Raw genomic sequence first — 19,350 nt, 5'->3', positions numbered from 1 at the left:
TATTCAAAAGTCTCTGGATTCCTGGATTTCTTAATTTAGACAAAACAAAACAAAAACTCCAAATCTTCTGGCAATAACTTTGAAACACTAACGAGCAAGCCAAGGTTCCTGAATATTTCACCAAAAATAGCCAGCTCACTGAGGCACATTCATCCCACTCCTACTTCTCAGTGCCTCCTATTGCCTACCCTCTACTATCCACCCTACCCCCACCATATACCCCACTCCACACACATTAAAAAAAATTCAAATTCCCTCACTATTAACTTGTCTATATATTCCATATTCTAAGAAATCGTACATGGGGATAAATGATTGATAACTTCTGTGCAGAAGTATTTGCTTATTATATCAAATGAATCCAAAATGAAAATTTCAGAAAGTAGAGGAAGATATTTTTTGTTTATATTTCTTTTAATTCAAACTTATAGTACTGTACTGGTCAACTAAGGTCTACATTTTTGTACCACATAATAAAAACACATTAAGAAAAAAAAGGAACTAGGAGTTCTCAGGACTTCAAAATAGCTTTCTGCTTTGCCTGATTCCCTCTTCACTTTTCTCCCTACTCCCATCTTTTTCCCAATTTCAAATAAAAGATGAGATAAAGAGCTTCCTAAACTCATGTCTATTAACTTTTTTAATATTTTGATAACTTTATTTCAATATAATTGGTTACCTTTGTAATCCTCTGTCTTTTATGCATTTAAGAACATTGCTCTGAGAAGGGGTCCACAGGCTTCCCCAAACTGCCAAAAGAGTCCTTGACCGAAAAAGCTAAGAAGCTTTGGGCTAAAGATTGCAAATAACTATTTTACTCTCTGGGGTTAATGGAATAAACTGAACAGTTTTGGAGTTAAGGAGAGCTTCCTAGAGAGGATTTAGAGGATCAAGGAGCTTTGAGAGGGCTGCTTTCTTGCTTTCCCCAGGTTCCTTCTTTCCTTCCTTACATCTAACCAAAGAAATACTTGATTTGGCTATGTAAAAGTAATACTAATTGTGGAACATATTAGATCAGCAAGACCCAGCAGTAACAGAACAGGTAGCCTAGTGTTCCATAAACACAAAAACACAAATTACTGGTGGAAGAGCTCCCTATATGGGGGCAGCAGCTAGATGACACAGTTGATAGAGCTCCTGCCTTGGAGTCAGTAGGACCTGAGTTCAAATACAGCCCTAGACACTTGACACTTACTAGCTGTGTGACCCTGGGCAAGTCACTTAACTCCAAATGTCTCACCAAAAAAGCAAAAAAAAAAAAAAAGCTCCCTATATGATAAGATTTGCTGGGAACCTGGAAAGCAGATCAGGATGATCTGAGTTCAAATCCAGTCTCAGACACTAGCTGTGTGACTGTGCAAGTCACTTAATCCCTATTTGCCTCAGTTCTTCATCTGTAAAATGGAGACACACTAGAGAAGGAAATGGCAAATCACTGCAGTATCTGTCAAAAAACCCCATGGAAACAAGATTGAACTACTGAACAACAGTAAAAGAAAAGTATCTGAAAGAAAGATCAAGTATCTGAAATGGTATATACTGATAAGCTCCAATGAAAATACACTTTTATAGCCTACATAAAAAAGGGTTGCATCATAAAGATAGGAGAATGAAACTAGCTACAACTATGGCTAGAGGAAGAATTCTTAACCAGATAAGGGATCTAGGTAAAATAGACAATGGAGGGGACTGAACTGGTAGTTTTAGGGAAGTCTCATTAAGGAAACTCCCACTATCACTGCAGGGCTGTACCTTCTCTGTAATTTATAATATTAAAGAGTTCCTGGGGGACACTAAGAAGTTAAATGCTTTCCCTAGGGTCACAAAGCCTGTCAAAAGTAGGACTTGAACCCAGATCTTCCTGAATCTATGGCCAATTCTTAATCCACTGTGCCATATTGGTAGGATTACATTAAATTTAAAGTTTTTGTACAAATGAAACCAATGCAGCTATGATGAGAAGAGGAAATGTCAAGTGTGTTTGTGTGTGTGTATGTGTGTGTAAATATTTGTATCGAGTATCTAATAAAAGTTTGCTAAGATATATGGGGAATTGACTCAAATACAGGATCTCCAAATCTTAGCTATTAAGGCTTAAAACCACACTAAGACTTTGGGAATATCCTGTAAATGTCTTTGAACCATTCCCCAATAGAAAAGTAACTAAAGGAAATGGATACCTTATTTCACTGCACAATCATCGCAACCCTTGTTTTTCCAGTCCAAAATTGGTTTGTAACCTTTCATCGCGTAATTGTCACATGGTATAATTCTGTTCATCATGCTGCTTGAAAGGTAAACAGAGCAGCAATATATTCACCAGTAGCATATGGATACTCATTTATCTCTCCCGCATTGCAAGCTGCAAGCCTAGAATTCTCAGCCAATGTGCATTGGCTGTATATTTCCAGAAGCCAACTTGTGTGGTTTGTTTAGAGCACTGCAGTACTACTGCTATTGTCAGTCAACCCAATGAAGAGTGAAGCTGCCATGAGTTCGTCATGTGATATGGTAAGATTGGCATCTTCCCGAGCTAGCTAAACTGTACAATTCATCTGCCAGCAATACATTAAGGTGTGAAGCATTTTTTTCTGATTATGGGTAAATATAAAAGCTATTCTGCAGGCTTCAAGCTGAAAGTGATTGTGTTCAATGAACAGCATGGAAACAGAGCTGCAGAAAGACAGTTTTCAGTGAGTGAAAATTGGTGCAAGACTGGCCGAAACTAAAAGACAAGTAATACCAGCACAATTTTAAAAAAAAAAAGCTTCACATAATGGTTGCACCCCACTTTTTTTGCAAAAGATTGACATAAAATCTGTGATGATTATGCAGTAAAATATGGTAGTTTTCAAAAAAATGAATCAACAACCATTAGCAAAAATTTTCCAAATCACTTATAATAAGGGAAATAAAAATTAAAACAATCCTGAGATTTCACCTCAAATCCATCAAATTGGCAAAACTGATAAAAGATGGATATTGGAGGGATTTAGAAAGACATATTATCAACAAATATTTGTAAGTGCTGTAAATTACCATTAACAAGAAAAATGCAAATTAAAACAACTTTGAGATTTCACCTCACAGGCATCAATTTAGCAAAGATGGTAAAAGATACAAATAATCCATGTAGGAGTGACTATGAGAAGACTTGGTAAACTTGGTGGAGCTGGGAATTGGTACAGTCTTTCTAGAAAGCAATTGGAAATATGAGAGAAAAGTCACTAAACTATTCTTACTTTCTGACCTAGAGATCCCACCACTGAGCATATATGCCAGGGAGATCAAAGTTCGTCAGTGATTTTATAAAGCACTTACTGCATATCAGGCACAGTAATCAATGGCGATAGAAAGGCAAAAGACAATCCCTGCTCTCAAGATGTCCACAGTCTAATGGGGAGACAGATGCCCTATAAAGAAAAATATTCCCGGAAGCACGTCTTGTGTCAGCAAAAGAATTGGAAACATTGAATGGCTCAACAAAATGAGGAGAAACACGGGACGACTAGTCTGCACACACATACAGCAAAATAAACAGAACTAGTAGAGCAATATATACAATGATTGTAAGGTAAGTGAAAAGACCACTAAAAGGCAACTGAATTCTGATTAAATGTAATGAAAAATCTTGGTTCTAGAGAACAGATGGTGAAACACATTTTTCTCCTCTCAGGAGAGAAAAGGGGAACTATAGCTCTGGAATGTAGCATATGTTGTTAGATGTGGTAATTTTGTAGGTCATTTTTACTTGTTTTTCTTTATTACAAAAGAGGATTTAACGAATGGGGGTGGGGAAGGGAGAGAGAGAGAGCAAATCAATAAATCAATAAATCAACCAACAAACTGACTACTAAGTTCTTAAGATACAAAGACAGAAAAAAATCCTTGTCCTGAAGGAACTTATATTCTAATCAATGGAGGGGGGTAGGGTAGGGCAGAGACAAAGAGAGAGAGATGTTCTCTTAAGCACTTACTGTGTGCCATGCACTGTGCTAAGTGCTAAGGATACAAATAAAAGCATGCAAGTCATTCCTTGCCCTCAAGCTTACAATTTAGTTGGGGAAAACAACATATAAAGCGGAACTGAAAAGGGGAGGTACCCACATAGTAGAATGGGGTGGAGATGCCCAGGAAGTAGTTCCAGGCAAGATAAGAAAAAAAGTTTACCTATCAGAGTTAGGAAATCCAAGGGTAGAGTCCAAAGTTGTAGTTGTGGGGGAGATGATGACGATGGCTAAAATATAGGCAACATAGTGAAGAGATGGTCAGAACAGGTCATGAAGACTTAAGAGCTGGGGGCCCCAGGACAGATTTCAAGTTGTGGTTAGAGTGGGAAAGGAGAAGGAAGATAGTCCTTCATTCTCGAAGAGGCCAACCACATGATGTTAAGAGAGCTAGAGAAAGGCTCCTTGCTGATTAAGAGGACTGACCCAGTCCGCAGGATTTATGATATAATACGGAATCAAGTTGTACAGAATAAGAAAGTATAAATGGTTTGCCCTGTGTATCACTGGATGGATTTCTGACTGGTGAGCTAATGGATCTATTGAAAGCATCCAAGAAGAATGATTTCTCTGTTTTTCAGAAGCTCATTCTGAGAAAATTATTGTGATGTCTTAAAAAAAAAATGCATAGGGCAGGTAGGTGGCGCAGTGGATAGAGCACCGGCCCTGAAGTCAGGAGGACCTGAGTTCAAATCCAGTCTCAGACCAAACACTTGACACTTACTAGCTGTGTGACCCTGGGCAAGTCACTTAATTGATTGCCTAACAAATGATTGCCTAAAAAAAAAAGCATCAATAAATATACATTTAGAAAGTAATACAAATTACAATTATTTAGTGAACTGCTTATTATCTATACCTGACTCCTGTCATGCTAAGTCATAGATAACAATTATGAGACATGAGGATTTGGACAAAACAATGCAAAAACTGCTTCCTTTACCAAGAGGGGCTTTATCCCATTCCAAGGTCCATATTTATTCAAATCTGTCAATGGAAAGCTCAAACCAAGGCTGGGACATGAATTAGGTACACAAGTTTCTATGAGTGACCCTCATCCATATCCTTCCAAATAAATAAGAAAATACAATTTTCTATGTACTCTTTTTAAGTAATGGATTTGACATCATTTATGTTATTCCTGCCCTTGTAGCATTACTGAGAGTGAAAGACAGCAGGTCCATCCTGAGAATAGATTTTCCTGGTTCACTTTTAGGTCTCATATGTAGAACAATAGAAAGGTTGTCAAGACAATTGAGAAGGCCATTGGGAGATTTGTTGTTTGGTTATGTATGAACCTTGAAACCAGAGATTGGCTTCTTCCATCAAAACATTTTTTATCTGTAATGTATGCTAGGGGGCACTGTGCTGCAACCTTTCCATATCTATTCCTTTAAATTCCTATTAGTGATTTTATTCCTTCAGATTTACCTTAATTGTATGTGTAAGGATTTTTAGGCTGATGTTTTGTCCCAAGTAGATTCACAGCAATGAAAGTAGTCTCATGTGAAAGTTGGCTGTCTCACATGAAGGCCTGCTTATCCTTTACCTCTTTACTGACAGTGAATATGACAACTTTTCTGACAGAGGATGGGAGATTATTAAAACTGAATAACTGTAGATGGTATCCATCCACACTTACATACTCCCAGTAAACAATTACTTGTGGCTTCCACCCTGGAACCTGAGAGGACTCTGGCTGCTTTAAAGCATATTGAAGCATATTGAAGAGCTTAACCTGGGATTGTTGTGTACAATGACTTAGCTTCTGTCTTGAAGCATAAAAAACAATGGGCCTTGAACTGAAGTTTGCTGTGTCTTGACCATCTCTGGGGCCTCAAACATTTGTTATAATAACCTCCTTGATCACCCTCATGCTTTACCTAATCTTTCTGTTTCTATTCTGTAGGGAAGGCCAAGACATTTGGTGACCTTGTGGGATTATTGAAGTGTACTCAGTGAGACCATCAGTGGTATGGCAGAGATTTAAATTTCACAAATGGAATGAACAGCCTGCTAGGGGCATTGCTATTTATATTGCAGAGCAGCATCATTTTTCTCAACATTGCAATCTGGGAAAATTCTTAGACAACAAGCTGGGGGATCATATTTACCAAATGCCTGATGAAGCCCTCGATGGCACTTCTTAGGTAAATCATATTTATAATTTCTAATAACCAAAGAAAAGGCTCCATTGCTACCTTTTACTGAAGCTAAAGGAACAGCTGCTAATATAAGTGCTATTCATACCATGGAGACAGACATTTCTCACCAATGGGATGATAAGAACACAAGTAGTGGATGTTCTGTAATATCAGCAGATCAACTTTTGGCAGGTTAGGCTGATGCTCTAATCGTAGGCTCTAAGATGTGGAATGCAGATGCTACAAATAGAAGGACACCTTGAACAGGTATGCCATTCAGAATTCACAGGAGTAAAGCCCAGAAACTGTCATAGCTGTTCAAATCACTTGGAATCAAATGATCTTGACTATATACATAATCAGTGAATCTCAGAATTCTATCATATTCACTGGGTCAATGGCAATATTCTCTCTGATTGGCCATGAGCACAAAATGGAAGTTGACTCTGATTGTGGTACATGAATAATCAGTAAAGATACCTTCCATAATATTTCCACATAAATCTCATTGGAAAAGTTGATACCCTCACTCATTCTTTTAAAAAATACATTGTTGTTTATATTCTTGTTTTTACGTCACCCATATTTCCTATTGTGTCCCTTCTCTACCATCTCTCAGAGAGTCATCCCTTATAATAAAAAAAGAAAAAAAAAAGTTCGGCAAAACTAATATATCCCAAAAATCTATACTTATGGTTCCCCACCTTTGCCTAGAATCTGGAGGAAGTGTCTTCTCATATATCTCCTTTGGGGCCAATTTAATTATTAAAATTTCCATTCATTCTTTAAAATTTTTTTTTTATGTTTTTGTTTTTTTTATGCCACAGTTGCTTCTAAGTGTAACATTCTTAAGTGACCCCTATTAGAAGCCTGCTCTGGAACAAAGAAAAATAATTCAGTAAAACTGACCAATACAGTAATCATATAAGACAGTATGTGCTTCATATTTTGTACCCACAGACCCTTTTCCTTAATAAAATGAGGGAAGAGTGTCTCAGCATCTCTTCCCTAGGACCATGATTGTTCCTCATATTTCATCTGAGTTCAGCTGTGTTTCAGTGCTGTTTCTCTTTACATTATTATAGCCGTCGTTGATATTGTTCTCCTGATTCTGTTTACTTTGTTCTCTCTTCCCGTGTTTCTCTGAATTCCTCATTTTTATTGTTTTCTATGGTCAACAATATTCCATTACATTCATAAACCACAATCCATTCAGTCATTTTCTAATCGATGGGCACCCACTTTGCTTCTAGTCTTTCACTACCACAAAAAGTCCTGCTAACATAAAATTTAAAAAGCTTTTTATGATTAAAATCAATGAATATAGGATTAGGAGAGGAATTAGAGATTTAAACCATTTGCATCAAATATCACAAATAAACGTCTGATGGACTAGCTATATGGATGGAGAATTAATGAAATACATAATATCCAACTTTCCCTAATAGATAAGTGATCAAAAGACATGAAAAAATAGTATTAAAAAGAATTGCAGAATATAAATGACAATGTGGAAATATGTTCCAAATCGCTAATAACAGTAAGACAAATTTAAATTTAAAGCTTTTATCTCATACCATGCAAATTAGCCAAGATGGCAAAAAATGGAAGTGGTCAATGTTGGACAAGATGTGGGAAGACTGACAGAGGAGTCTATTGTTGGTGAGACAGTAAATTTGTCCAGCTATTCTCTTTGACAAATTGGGATTATACAATACAAATGACCAAACTGTCCAGACCTATTAATTTAAGATCCCACTATGAGGCTTGTGACCCAGAAAAGTAAAAGACAGAAAAATATATGAAATGCTCAAATCTTCATAGCAGAACTCTATGGTGGTAAAGCACTATAAGCAAAGTGGGTGCCCATCATTTGGAGAATGGCTGAAAACAATATGGCATACAAATGTGATAAAGTATTTTTGAGCTATAAGATATGAATGTAAGGAATTCAGAGAAACACAGAAAGATTTGTATGAAATAAGCAGAACTAAAAGAACAATATATATAGAATTGTGTAACTAAAAAGATCACTAAAAGGAAGTAAACTTTGAGTAACTGAGAAAAAAATCAATGCAGCAGATAGGCAATAAGATGTAGTGGATAGAGAGGTGCCCTGTACTTCAGGAAGACCTTGGTTTAAGTCCTGCCCCTAAAACATACTGGCTTTATGACCCTGGGTAAGTCATTTAGATCCCTAGGCAACCAAGACCATAAGTTGTACTTCAGGTGCCAGTCTGCAGTGGTGGCGGGATTCCCCTCATTGAGAGTCTTCTTTATTAAGGAAATCACATCTGATCCAAGAACACCAGTAACAATAACAAACCAATGAAGACTCTGGAGAGTAGATAATGAAAGTGTCTCCCTCCTTAAGGCCGTGAGACGGGACTAATTGGACAGAATGTTGCACACATTGTCAGATGTGATCACTGTATCAGATGGTTTTTGCTTATTTGTTACTATCACAAGGGAGAATCCAATCTCTAGTGAGGAGAGATTTCTCCACCCCTCCCAGAAATGACTGATAAAAAGACCAAATGCATCAAGTAAATGTGTTGTTTAATTGCGGTTACAAATATTTTGATTTATAAGGTAACTTTTTTTCTATCCTTAACCTCCTTGAGGTATATTCCCAGTGTTGGGGGATTGCTTGGCCCAAGGGCATGGTTAGTTCAGAGACTTTTCTTGCACAATTCCAAAATGTCCTACAGTACAGCTGGACCAGTTCACAACATCACCAATACCATACCAGTATGTCTGACTCCCCACAGCCCTTTCAACATCAACTATTTTCATCTTTTATTGTTTTTGCTAAGTGGATGGGTGGGATGTGAAATCTCAAAGTCTTTTTTAATTTGCATTTTAAAAGTATTATTCATTTGAAGCATTAAAAACAATATTTGTTAATAGTCCACATTTCTTCTCCTTAAAACTGCCCACATCCCTTAACCACCCCTCTCTTCCACTATGCATCTTTTTTTTTTTTTGTCTAGGCAATGGGGTTAAGTGACCTCCCCAGGGTCACACAGACAGCTAGAGAATGTTTTTTGTGTGTGTGTCTGAGGTTGTATTTAAACTCAGATCCTCCTGAGTACAGGGCCGGTGCTCTATCCACTGTGCCACCTAGCTGCCCCCTCACTATGCATCTTTCAAGATTGTAATGATTCAATATGCTAGCTGGAAGCTATGGTGGGAATGCACAGTATGGTGGCTCCTTTATGAAAATCTTTTGTTGTCATCCCAAGGGAATGTTGCAATAGCCTCTTAGGACAAACTAGTTTATACCACAAGTAATCAGCATCCAAACCATTCATATCATTAACACAGTCTGACTACAGGAAGCTGTTAACAGATTTGCCAATGTTGCCAAGGAATTCCATGGTTGGGGAAGGAAAGCAACAGGCTCCCTCCCATTCTGAGGCTGACTTCAGGTAGCAGGGAGAAATAGGGAGAGACAGAGTTTGTAGGCTGGTGTTTCTTAGTCTGGATCATTCTCTTAGTATTGTAGAGCCAATAGCTCTGTTTTGGGAAAGTAAAGGTCATAGGATTATAGAGTTAGAAATAGAAGGAACCTCAGAGGCTGCTTTGGTCCAACTCCCATATTCTGCAGATGAAGACACTGAGGCTCAGTTAATGACTTGACCAAGGTCACATAGGTACGAAGTAAAGGAGATAAGATTTGAATCAAGGTCTTCTTAGTCTAAGTACAGTGTACTTTCCACTGTACATTGATAGTAGGTTAGAACAGTGCAGCCCACGGGCACTGCTGTTCCTGGGTGGCTTTCCCTGTGTGTCTCTTTATTCCCCTGTATTGTGTTTGTTATGTTGGAAGTCTTGAGGGCCAGCCTATGCTTCCAAGCTGAGGTCCTGGGCACAGAGAGCACGGAATGCTTGGGAAAGGATGACCGTGTCACAAGGTCATTAACAGCTGTGTATAAGACAAAACCTTCTGAGCCCTTCTCTCTCAGGTGGACCTGTGTCAAAACCTATGAGACCTATAACATGAGCATCATGGAGGTTATTATGACAGGTCTAATGGAGATAATACAAAGATTGAGTGAACAGCTGCAGAAGCATCAGGGGGTGGCTGGTCAGTTTATGGCACAACAGGAGTGACCTATACAGGTGATTAGGCAGTACCACTAGCAAGGCTCACAGCTGCTTCAGTGTTACCTCTGGCTGGGCCCTTCTTTGTTTTGGTTAGTTTTTTTCCCCCTCCATCTGTATTTCGGGGCAGTGGGAGCAGACGCTGACCTCTCTAGGTCAGTGTGAGCTGATCATTAAGACTCAGATGTAGGGAGATTGTATGTTGTGATGAAAGCATTGAATCTGAAGTCAGATGACCTGGGTTTAAATCCTAGTTTTGTCGTTTACTATCTATATGATCTTAGGTATGTGACTTATCTTCCCTATGCCTCAGTTTCTTCATGTCTAAAATGAGTAGTTTGGATTAGATGGCCAAATCCAACACCCTCATTTTATACATGAGGAAGGTGACAGGGAAGTTAAATAGAGGCATCTTAGAGGTCTTTTAGTTCAACCTGAGCTTTTATTCCCCATCTGTAAAATGGAAATAATAACTGTAGTATTTACCTCATGGGATTAGTAGAATCAAAAAAGATCATGTATTTATACACGCTATACTGTGTGGCTCAGTGGATAGAGCTCCAGGCCTGTAGTAAGGAAGACCTGAGTTCAAATCTGGCCTCAGACACTGTGTGACCCTAGGCAAGTCACTTAACTCTGTTTACCTTAGTTTCCTTATCTATAAAATGAGCTGAAGAAGGAAAGGACAAACCAACTCTTGTATCTTTACTAAGAAAACCCCAAATGGGATTGTAAAGAGTTGGACATGACTGAACAACAAATAACTGTCTTAGTCAACTATTTATATAATCCTGAAGAGGAAGTGTAGTGTACTAGATAGCACACTATAGTCATGAAGACCTGAATTCAAGTCTTACCTCTGACACATGTTGGCTCTGGAACCCCAGGCTGTAACTTCTCAGTGTCAGAAAACTATAAGTGGCAGAAGAGTTGCTAATCTGTGGTAGGTGGAGGGAATTTCTGCACAGGAAGCTCCCTAAACCTATGGTAGCAGATATCTCAATAAACCCCTTCTCACTCCCAAATTCCTATTATTGCCCTACGTAGTTAACACTTACCTAAGCAAATGCTGCTAGTCATGCTTCCTCTGGGACTCTAAAATAGTCTGATCCCAAGTAATCCAAAAAGAGACAAAAGATAACATGGTCTTTCCCTGGAACGAGTCCCATGCTCTGTCCCCACAATTCACCCTGAGGATGTGGAATGGGCCTGGCTATACCCTTTTAAAGAAGGGCAGCATAGGAGTTGCAAAGGTTGCTTACAGTCTTAGCCATTTGGAAAGTCTCCTGATCATTCCCTGGGGTTTCAGTTTTTCAATTCTGTTTATTTATTCTACTCCCATTTAAATAAGATCTAATTAATTTCTGTGTCCTTCCTCAGGAAAGGTCATAGGATGTCCAAAGATACAGCGTTTTGGGTACGTACATATTCCCAACAAGATTACAAAGCCTTGCTCTACACACACCCACACCATCATCATCGTCGTCATCATCATCATCATCATCATCATCATCATCCATCATAACCAGGCACTACTAGACAGGCAAAAAATCCTGAAGCAGCTGGGGTGATCTAGTTGTTGTGGGATTCTCAGAGTTAGTGATACCGTACACCATGGTCTAGGCTTTAGGTCCTGATCATCTATACTAGCCCTATCTTTGGGGCCTTTGATGGGACAATAGAAAGTAACACTTGGGAAAGCATGGGAGAGATAGAACTGGACCATTTGGGACGAACTGAAAGCCCCAGGCCTCCCAAACACAGCTGTACTCGGAACACTGGGACTGCATTTTCCATATAGTGTTCTTGGCCACATGGCTCCATGGTACAAGAAGCAAAAGTCTCACCTCAATGAGAGATCAGAGCAAAGCTCCTCACCCAGATCTGTCTCACAGGGGTGGGTGCAGTATGATTGAGACTCCTCTGAGCAGGAATCCAATCCCAGGTGTATGGGGAAAGGAGTTATGTGATGGCAATCCCAAGAGGAGAAACCAAGGTCAGCTGGAGCCGATAGGGTTGTCCTAAGAGTCCTGGAGTATGAGGGTGAAAAGAAACTCGCAGAGGATGGAACATTTAAGTTCAGGCCCCTACTCCAGGTGGAAAGAGCACAGAAACTGAAGGAAAAGGTGCAAAGGTCAGTAGTTTGTCTTCATAGTAGGCTCCAGAAAATACAAAAAGGGTAGAGGCAATGACTGGAGTGTCTCTTAGAACAATGAAAAATAAAAAGGAAGAAGTGTAAAACAAAAGCTATAGTGAATGCTGGAAAAAGAATAAAAACAGGGGGCAGCTAGGTGGCACAGTGGATAGAGCACTGGCCCTGGAGTCAGGAATACTTGAGTTCAAATCTGGCCCGAGACATATAACATTTACTAGCTGTGTGACTCTGGACAAGTTGCTTAACCCCAATTGCCTAGCTAAGAAAGAAGGGGGAAAAAAAAGAATAAAAACAGACATTTATAAAGTTCTTTAGGATTTGCAGAACACTCTATCTGCATTTTCTTATTTAATTTGACAAGATGTTTTTATAGGAGCTAAATAGATTCATACCCATCCACCTGCCAACCTTCAGCCCTTAGCAAGGGCCACAACAGAGAGGCAAGGTTATACTGTAACAGTCCTGAGGACATAGTCTTTGAAAGCTCATGGGACTTGCTTTTGGCAGATTGTCTCTGTTCCCTGACTTAGCTTACCTCTATTCATGGGTACTTACCCTGCCAATTCCTAAAATTGTTCCTTCCCCACTATAAGATATGGGCACACCACACCTGGTCCACATAAGACCCCTGCCACAAAGCAGATGGTACTTGATGTGATTCCTAACCTGCTTCCTGTATGATTAGCTAGCTTTCTGTTAACTGATTGACTTACAATTTTGTACAACAATTAGTTAAGCTATATGACCTGACTGGCTTGCTTGTAACAGGACTGCAGGAGACCACAACACCATAAAGAAAAACAACCTTGAGAGACTTAAAAAAGAACCCTGATCAATGCAATGACCAAGTGTGAGCCCAGAGGGTCAAGGATGAAGCATGCTAACCACCTCTGACAGAGTGGTGACAAACATGAGGTAAAGAATGAGATATATATTTTCAGACAGAGCTAATGTGAGTGCCTATTTTGCTTATTTGTTATAAGAGAAGGTTCATTGTTGTTATTGTTTTAGGTTGGAAGGGTGGGATTTGGGAGGGAGGGAGCTTAGTGGCAATGGTGCCAAAAATTTTATCTAAAAGAGTGTCATTGAAGCATTTATAAAAAATGCACAAAATAGATCAGAGGAAGTTCAGAGGGAGACCGAAAAGCAGGACAGCTTTGAAATGAACATGTTAAATTTATTATACATCTTTTTTTAAAAAGTAAGCTATACCTAATGGAGATTCGAAGTTCCATATATAATCCCCTTTTTTATGTTCTTTGTACATGGAAAGCTTCATTTATTGGTGTCTGTCAAGTTCAGAATAACAAAAACAAGAATTCTTAAAATGAACAAACAAACCATTACTGCCCAGTGTGCCTTGATTTGAGGGATTCATTTGGAGCTCTCTGTAATGCCTATTTAGGATTGAATTACTTGGAAATGATAAAGGTCATTTGGATCAAGTCTGTGACTTTCAGTGATTGAGGCTTTTAAAAACTACATTAAAAAAAAAAAAAGACAAGCACATTCATCCAATCCCTGGGGCTGTCTCTTAGCTTGATGGCAGCTCCTTTCCATGCATGGTGCTGATGTGCAAAGAGCATTGTGCTATGACATCAGAGGTGTGACACTCTCAAGCTGCTGTTAAGACTGGAGCCCCTATTGCTGTTGGGTTGTTCAAGGCTGTAATCAGAGCAGAAGCCCATTCACACTGTCCTGGTTTGCTGAGGGCACAGACCAATATCTTTTGGTGACGGTTCCTACACTAAAAAGAGGAGTTGTAAGGGTTCAGATGAGTGAATGCCTGCAGTGAGAATGTTCCAGTTTAGTCTTCCTGCCAATCAAGTCCCTTCTTGGCTCAAATCCAAACTTTGAGTATAAGTCCTATTGGAACAGCAGAGCTGACGCAGTTAGCACTTGATGCCTCAGTCAAACTGGTATAGCCACTACCACCACCACCATCACCTGGAGGGAAAGGTCTTTGAAGGGGATACTGTTACCACACTGCAGAAGTGAGGGTATCTGACCTGGAGAAGCACCAAAAAATATAGCCCTGGGTACTGTACCTGCCTCTTCTACTCATTGACTGGCTGCAAGGTAGCCAACAAAATACAGAGAGAGGGAGAATTTCTGGGTTGATGCTTGTTAGGCTTCCTGTTCTATTGCTACTGTAGATCTGTTTATTTTGGTGAGGCAATTGGGGTTAAGTGTCTTGCCCAGAGTCACACAGATAGGAAGTGTTACGTGTCTGAGGCTGGATTTGAACTCAGGTCCTCCTGACTCCAGTGCCAGTGCTCTATCCACTGCACCACCTGACTGCCCCAGAGCTGTTTATTTTGAAAAGGAAGAAGTCAGATGAGATGTCTGCATGACAGAACAGTTCAGCTACCTGGGTTTGTTCTCCTTGGGCAACTTTCCCTGTGTTTCTGTATGTTCCCCTAGTATGTGTGTCTGGGAAAGTTTTGTGTGTCAGGCTATTCTGTGAACTGCCTGAGGTTCCAGGAAAAGAGAACATCAAAAGTTTTGGCCAATGATGAATCTGTGTCACCAGGTCAGCAACGGAGTGCCCTGAAAAACGCCAGAACCCTTCTCTTTGCATGTACTTGAAAACATGTGCTGATCTCCCCAGTCCTAAAAAAGTTTTCTTTCTACCCTTCTACCTCCTTGAAGTATTTTCTAATCTCTCTCCTCCCTTTCACCACCAAACTTTTTGAAAAAGTAATCTGTATTTTCTGAACCAAAAATCAGCACACACACATATATATATTTACAATCTACCAAAGGATTTCTTTTCCTATAATATACAGTCCTCTTGGTATTTGGAGATTAAAGTCTGTGAGTTCTAGTTATTGAGAATTTCCAGTATAGAGGATTTTCCCTGGAGATGTCTGGTTCAAGTTAACTCCTTACTAATAGGATTAAAAGATATGGCCTTTGTTTTGGCATTGAGGATGTTAAATTTCCTTACCCCGAGTACTCTTTGGCTCTTTGAAACCACCATAAGGGCATTGTCTCAGACAAACAGAGACCTGGGAAAGACCTTAGATTAAAAAGGCCAAGGTCTCCAACTGCATCCGGGGCCACCTCCAGTTGTCCTGACCTATATCTTGCCACTGGAACCAGATGGCTCTGGAGGAAAGAGTGAGGCTGGTGACTTTGCACATCCCTCTCTCACTTAAATCTAATTCATGTACAAGTCATGACATCACCTTTCTGATGTCATGATCCTCTTCAAGAAAATAACAAGGGTGATTGACTGATTCATGGACAATTCACACTACTGGGGCTAAGCCTTTAGATTTAACCTTTGTAAGGGAGTCAGAGAGACAGAGAGAAACAGGACTAAGAAATTCAGAGAAGGGCTACAGAGACTCACACTTGGCTCCTTGATCTATGAAGCTGCTCCAGGGAATCATGTGACTCCCAGAAGAAAAGGAACTATGTGGCAGCAGCAGAAAAATACTGGGTCCAAAGAAGAGGAGTTACTGAATCAGGTAGGAGCAGCAAGGGAACCACAAAGATGTTTGCATCTGGACCTTGCGTTCCACTAACGTTGAATTATGTGGATATTACAGGACTAGGAGGAGAATGGAGGATCAATGCTGTAGTGACCCCCAGTACCTTCCCATTGTCATGGAACCTCAATCTTAGGTTAATACTGGACAGGAGGACCATAGAGATCCCTGGAGAAAATAGACACCCACCAAAGAGGGAAGGAGAGTCAACTTGATTTTATATGATTTTATATGATGGACTGCATGAAAGTCATTTGGGTTTCATATTTTCGTTTGGGTAAAGTAAAGCTCATTCTATATTTTATGTATAGCCTGAGGGTTTATATGGCAAGCCTTGGCTTGTTTTGGCTTGAAAAATATGACCCTTTTTAAAGAGACCTGGACAAAAGCTATATTCTGATGTTCCCTAGGGAAATTAAGTGGGATCTTGCAACAAAAAGTGAGATATTTATGAGAATCTCTCAGAGTTTAATCCAATTTGTGTAAACCCAGGGCTTCCATTCTGGGCTATTAATTATAATAGTTTCTCAAAGGTCCTGTTGAACTTTATTTTTTTGGTTTTTTTTGTTTGTTTGTTTGTTTTTGGTTGGGCAATGGGGGTTAAGAGACTTGCCCAGGGTCACACTGCTAGTAAGTGTTTTATATCTAAGGCCGGATTTGAACTCAGGTCCTCCTGAATCCAGGGCCGGTACTCTATCCATTGTGCCACCTACCTGCCCCCATCCTGTTGAACTTTAGAAAGAGACACATGTCCCTCCTTCTCCGAGTTGTCTAGGTTGAATTTGGAGAGCATTCCAGAAATGAGCATCAGCTACTATTGTAGTCTTTATAGTGATAATACCAGCAGCATCAATGATGTAGTAGCTGACATTAACATGGGTAAAGTAGAACCTTCCTAGCTTTATCCCATACTACTAATACTCCAGTCAATTGTGTGTCTCACAATTCATCGTGCTCACCCAGCTCTTTCCCACCTTAATGCCTTTGCTTAAGCTATTCTACTCTTAAAATGCCTTCCCTGCCACACCTGTAAATCTTTAACTGTTGAAATTCTATCCAACCCATAAAACAGCTCAAATGTCATTTCCTCCTTAAAGCCTCTTCTGAGCCAGTCAGTCAGAAATTTGTTTTCTTTCCATGGATTCACATAGCATTTCATGCCTCTCTTACGCAGTTCTCAGGTTCCATTTTGAATTATAGCTGTTTGTGAGTGGTCCCACCTCGAACACATTCTGGTTGTGTGGCCTAGACAAGTCAGTTGCTTAACCTCTCTGTACTTTAGGCAATTGTGTCAGACTATACATTGTAAAATAGTAGAAGGAGTTTTCTCACCAAGCACATTCTAATAAGGAAGTTCTTAAATTGGGGTTCATAAACTTCCAAGAGTTTTGTGGCTAGATTTTATGGGATCCCTGAACCTGAATGAGAAAAAAATTACTTCTTCATTTTCACTAACATTTAACTGAAATTTAGCATTTCCTTCAAGTATAAATGTTTAAAAAATGAAAACAAACAAACAAAAAACCCCACATTATTCTAAAAAGGGATCCATAAGATTCAATGGATTGCCAAAGGGGTCCACAGCACAAAACAAATTAAAAACTCTACCCTAAACCAATGAAATCTCCCATCTAGACCATCACCACCGCCACCACCAAAAAAAGTCTTTTATGTGTCAGTCATTATCCCTCTACTAGACCTTAAGTCTATGAGGTCAAAAAGTATCTTATATAATCATTGTATCTTATCTACCTCAGTGTCTTTTATAGTTTTTCAGTTGAATTGACTCAAACAAAATATCCACAAACAAGTCACACAACCCAATGAGTTGTATCAATTGAGCCAGTATCAAAGATAAAGGGCATTTTTAATAAGGTACTGATGAAGCATCCATGTTAAATGCCTATGGTCAACTAATTCCATGGGGTTCTTGGTGGAGATAACACCTTTACAAAACTTGACCTTATCATGAGCTTCCCAGAAATTGATTAACATTGATGTTTGTGCAGACCTCCAATCCTCCCATCAATGGGAATTCTGAAGGAAGGAAACTTCTCCAATTTATTGCCGTTACTGTTACCAGATTTTGCAATGCTTCATGGAAACTAGGCCTTCTAAGATTCCAGAAGTAGTCCTTTTTTTTAAAAAAAGTTTTAAAAGAAAATTTTAAAAAATTTTAAAAAAATCTTTGTTGATATATTTCATTTCTTCATCACCTTTATTTCCAAATATTATCTTTTCTACCTCCCCTATGCAATGAGCCAGCCTTTGTAATGGCAGCTAGGTGGTGCAGTGGATAGAGCAATGAGCCTGGAGTTAGGAAGATCTAAGTTCAAATTTGGCCTCAGACACTTACTATCCCTGGGCAAATCACTTACTCGCTTTCTGCCTCAGTTTCCTCAAATGAAAAGTGGGAAGAATAATAGCCTTACAGGGTTGCAAAAATCAAATGAGATATTTGTAAGAACAAAACAAAAAAACAAAAAAACAAACAAACAAAAAACCAGTGCCTGCCATATAGTAGGCACTCAATAAATGCATGTTCCCTTCCCCTATAGTAAAAAAAAGAAAAAAATTTAAAGAAAAAAACATTCAAGAAAACCAATCAACCATGACAATATTATGTCTGACAATATGATGTACTATTCTACAGAGACAGTCCTCTACTTGCAAAAAGAGAAAGAGGTTCATTCTCTTCACTCTTCCCCAGGGCCAAGCTTGGTCATAATAATTGCATTAGGTTCAGTTCCAGGTTTTTTTTTCTTTTCATTTACATTTTTGTAGTCATTGTATATGTTATTTTCCTGATTCTACTTGTTTCAGACTGCATCAGTTTGTATGTCTTCCCTTGCTTTTTGGATTCTTCACCTTCATTTCTTATGGCACTAATATTTCAATGCATTCACGTATATTTTAACAAATTTCCAGACAGGTCAACTTAGAGCAAGACTTCAGGAAGTCCTAAAATTATTTCAGTGTATTAGGTATCTGAGTGGAACAAAAGAAATATGTAATGTCAACCTCAAGTTTCACTCTCTGGAGCAATTACATTATTGCTGCCACTCTTTATTCCTATAAAACATGTACAGCCCATGTTGTACTTACTCCAAGGAGAGAAATATGAATTAGACCTGTGATTTCATTCCTCTAGCAATGTAAGTTGACATCTTCTCTGCAACTTATAGTTTTAGAAAGTTGCCCAGGGCACTGAGGAGTTAAGTGACTTATCCAGGAGCACGCAGCCAGTATGTATCATGACAAAACTGGACTTGAACCCAGATCTTCTTGGCTTTTAAGCCAGCTTTCTGTCATGATGTGCCCATGATACACTTACTCCAAAAGGAGAATAAATTCTCCCTGGGACTGCTCACTTTTCTGCTATGTTTTTCTTCACAAAAGGCTGAGTCATTTCTTTTTCTGATGGAAAAGGCAATCTGTGA

The 19,350-nt window shown here is 39.1% G+C and overlaps 1 long non-coding RNA gene across 1 annotated transcript; it reads left to right on the top strand.

The window, feature by feature from the left end:
- Positions 1–3,491: 3,491 nt before the first annotated feature.
- Positions 3,492–13,322, top strand: LOC114027337. The gene is made up of 4 exons (XR_003567243.1): positions 3,492–3,574; positions 5,917–6,157; positions 11,639–11,675; positions 13,182–13,322. It is a non-coding gene; the product is annotated as an uncharacterized LOC114027337 (long non-coding RNA).
- The last annotated feature ends 6,028 nt before the right edge of the window (positions 13,323–19,350 follow it).

The sequence above is a fragment of the Vombatus ursinus genome, unplaced genomic scaffold (genome assembly GCF_900497805.2).
Source record: "Vombatus ursinus unplaced genomic scaffold, bare-nosed wombat genome assembly UNPS02014858.1, whole genome shotgun sequence".
Lineage (NCBI taxonomy): Eukaryota > Metazoa > Chordata > Mammalia > Diprotodontia > Vombatidae > Vombatus > Vombatus ursinus.
The sequence above is the reverse complement of the archived record's forward strand: the minus strand, read 5'-3'. Positions and strand labels throughout refer to the sequence as shown.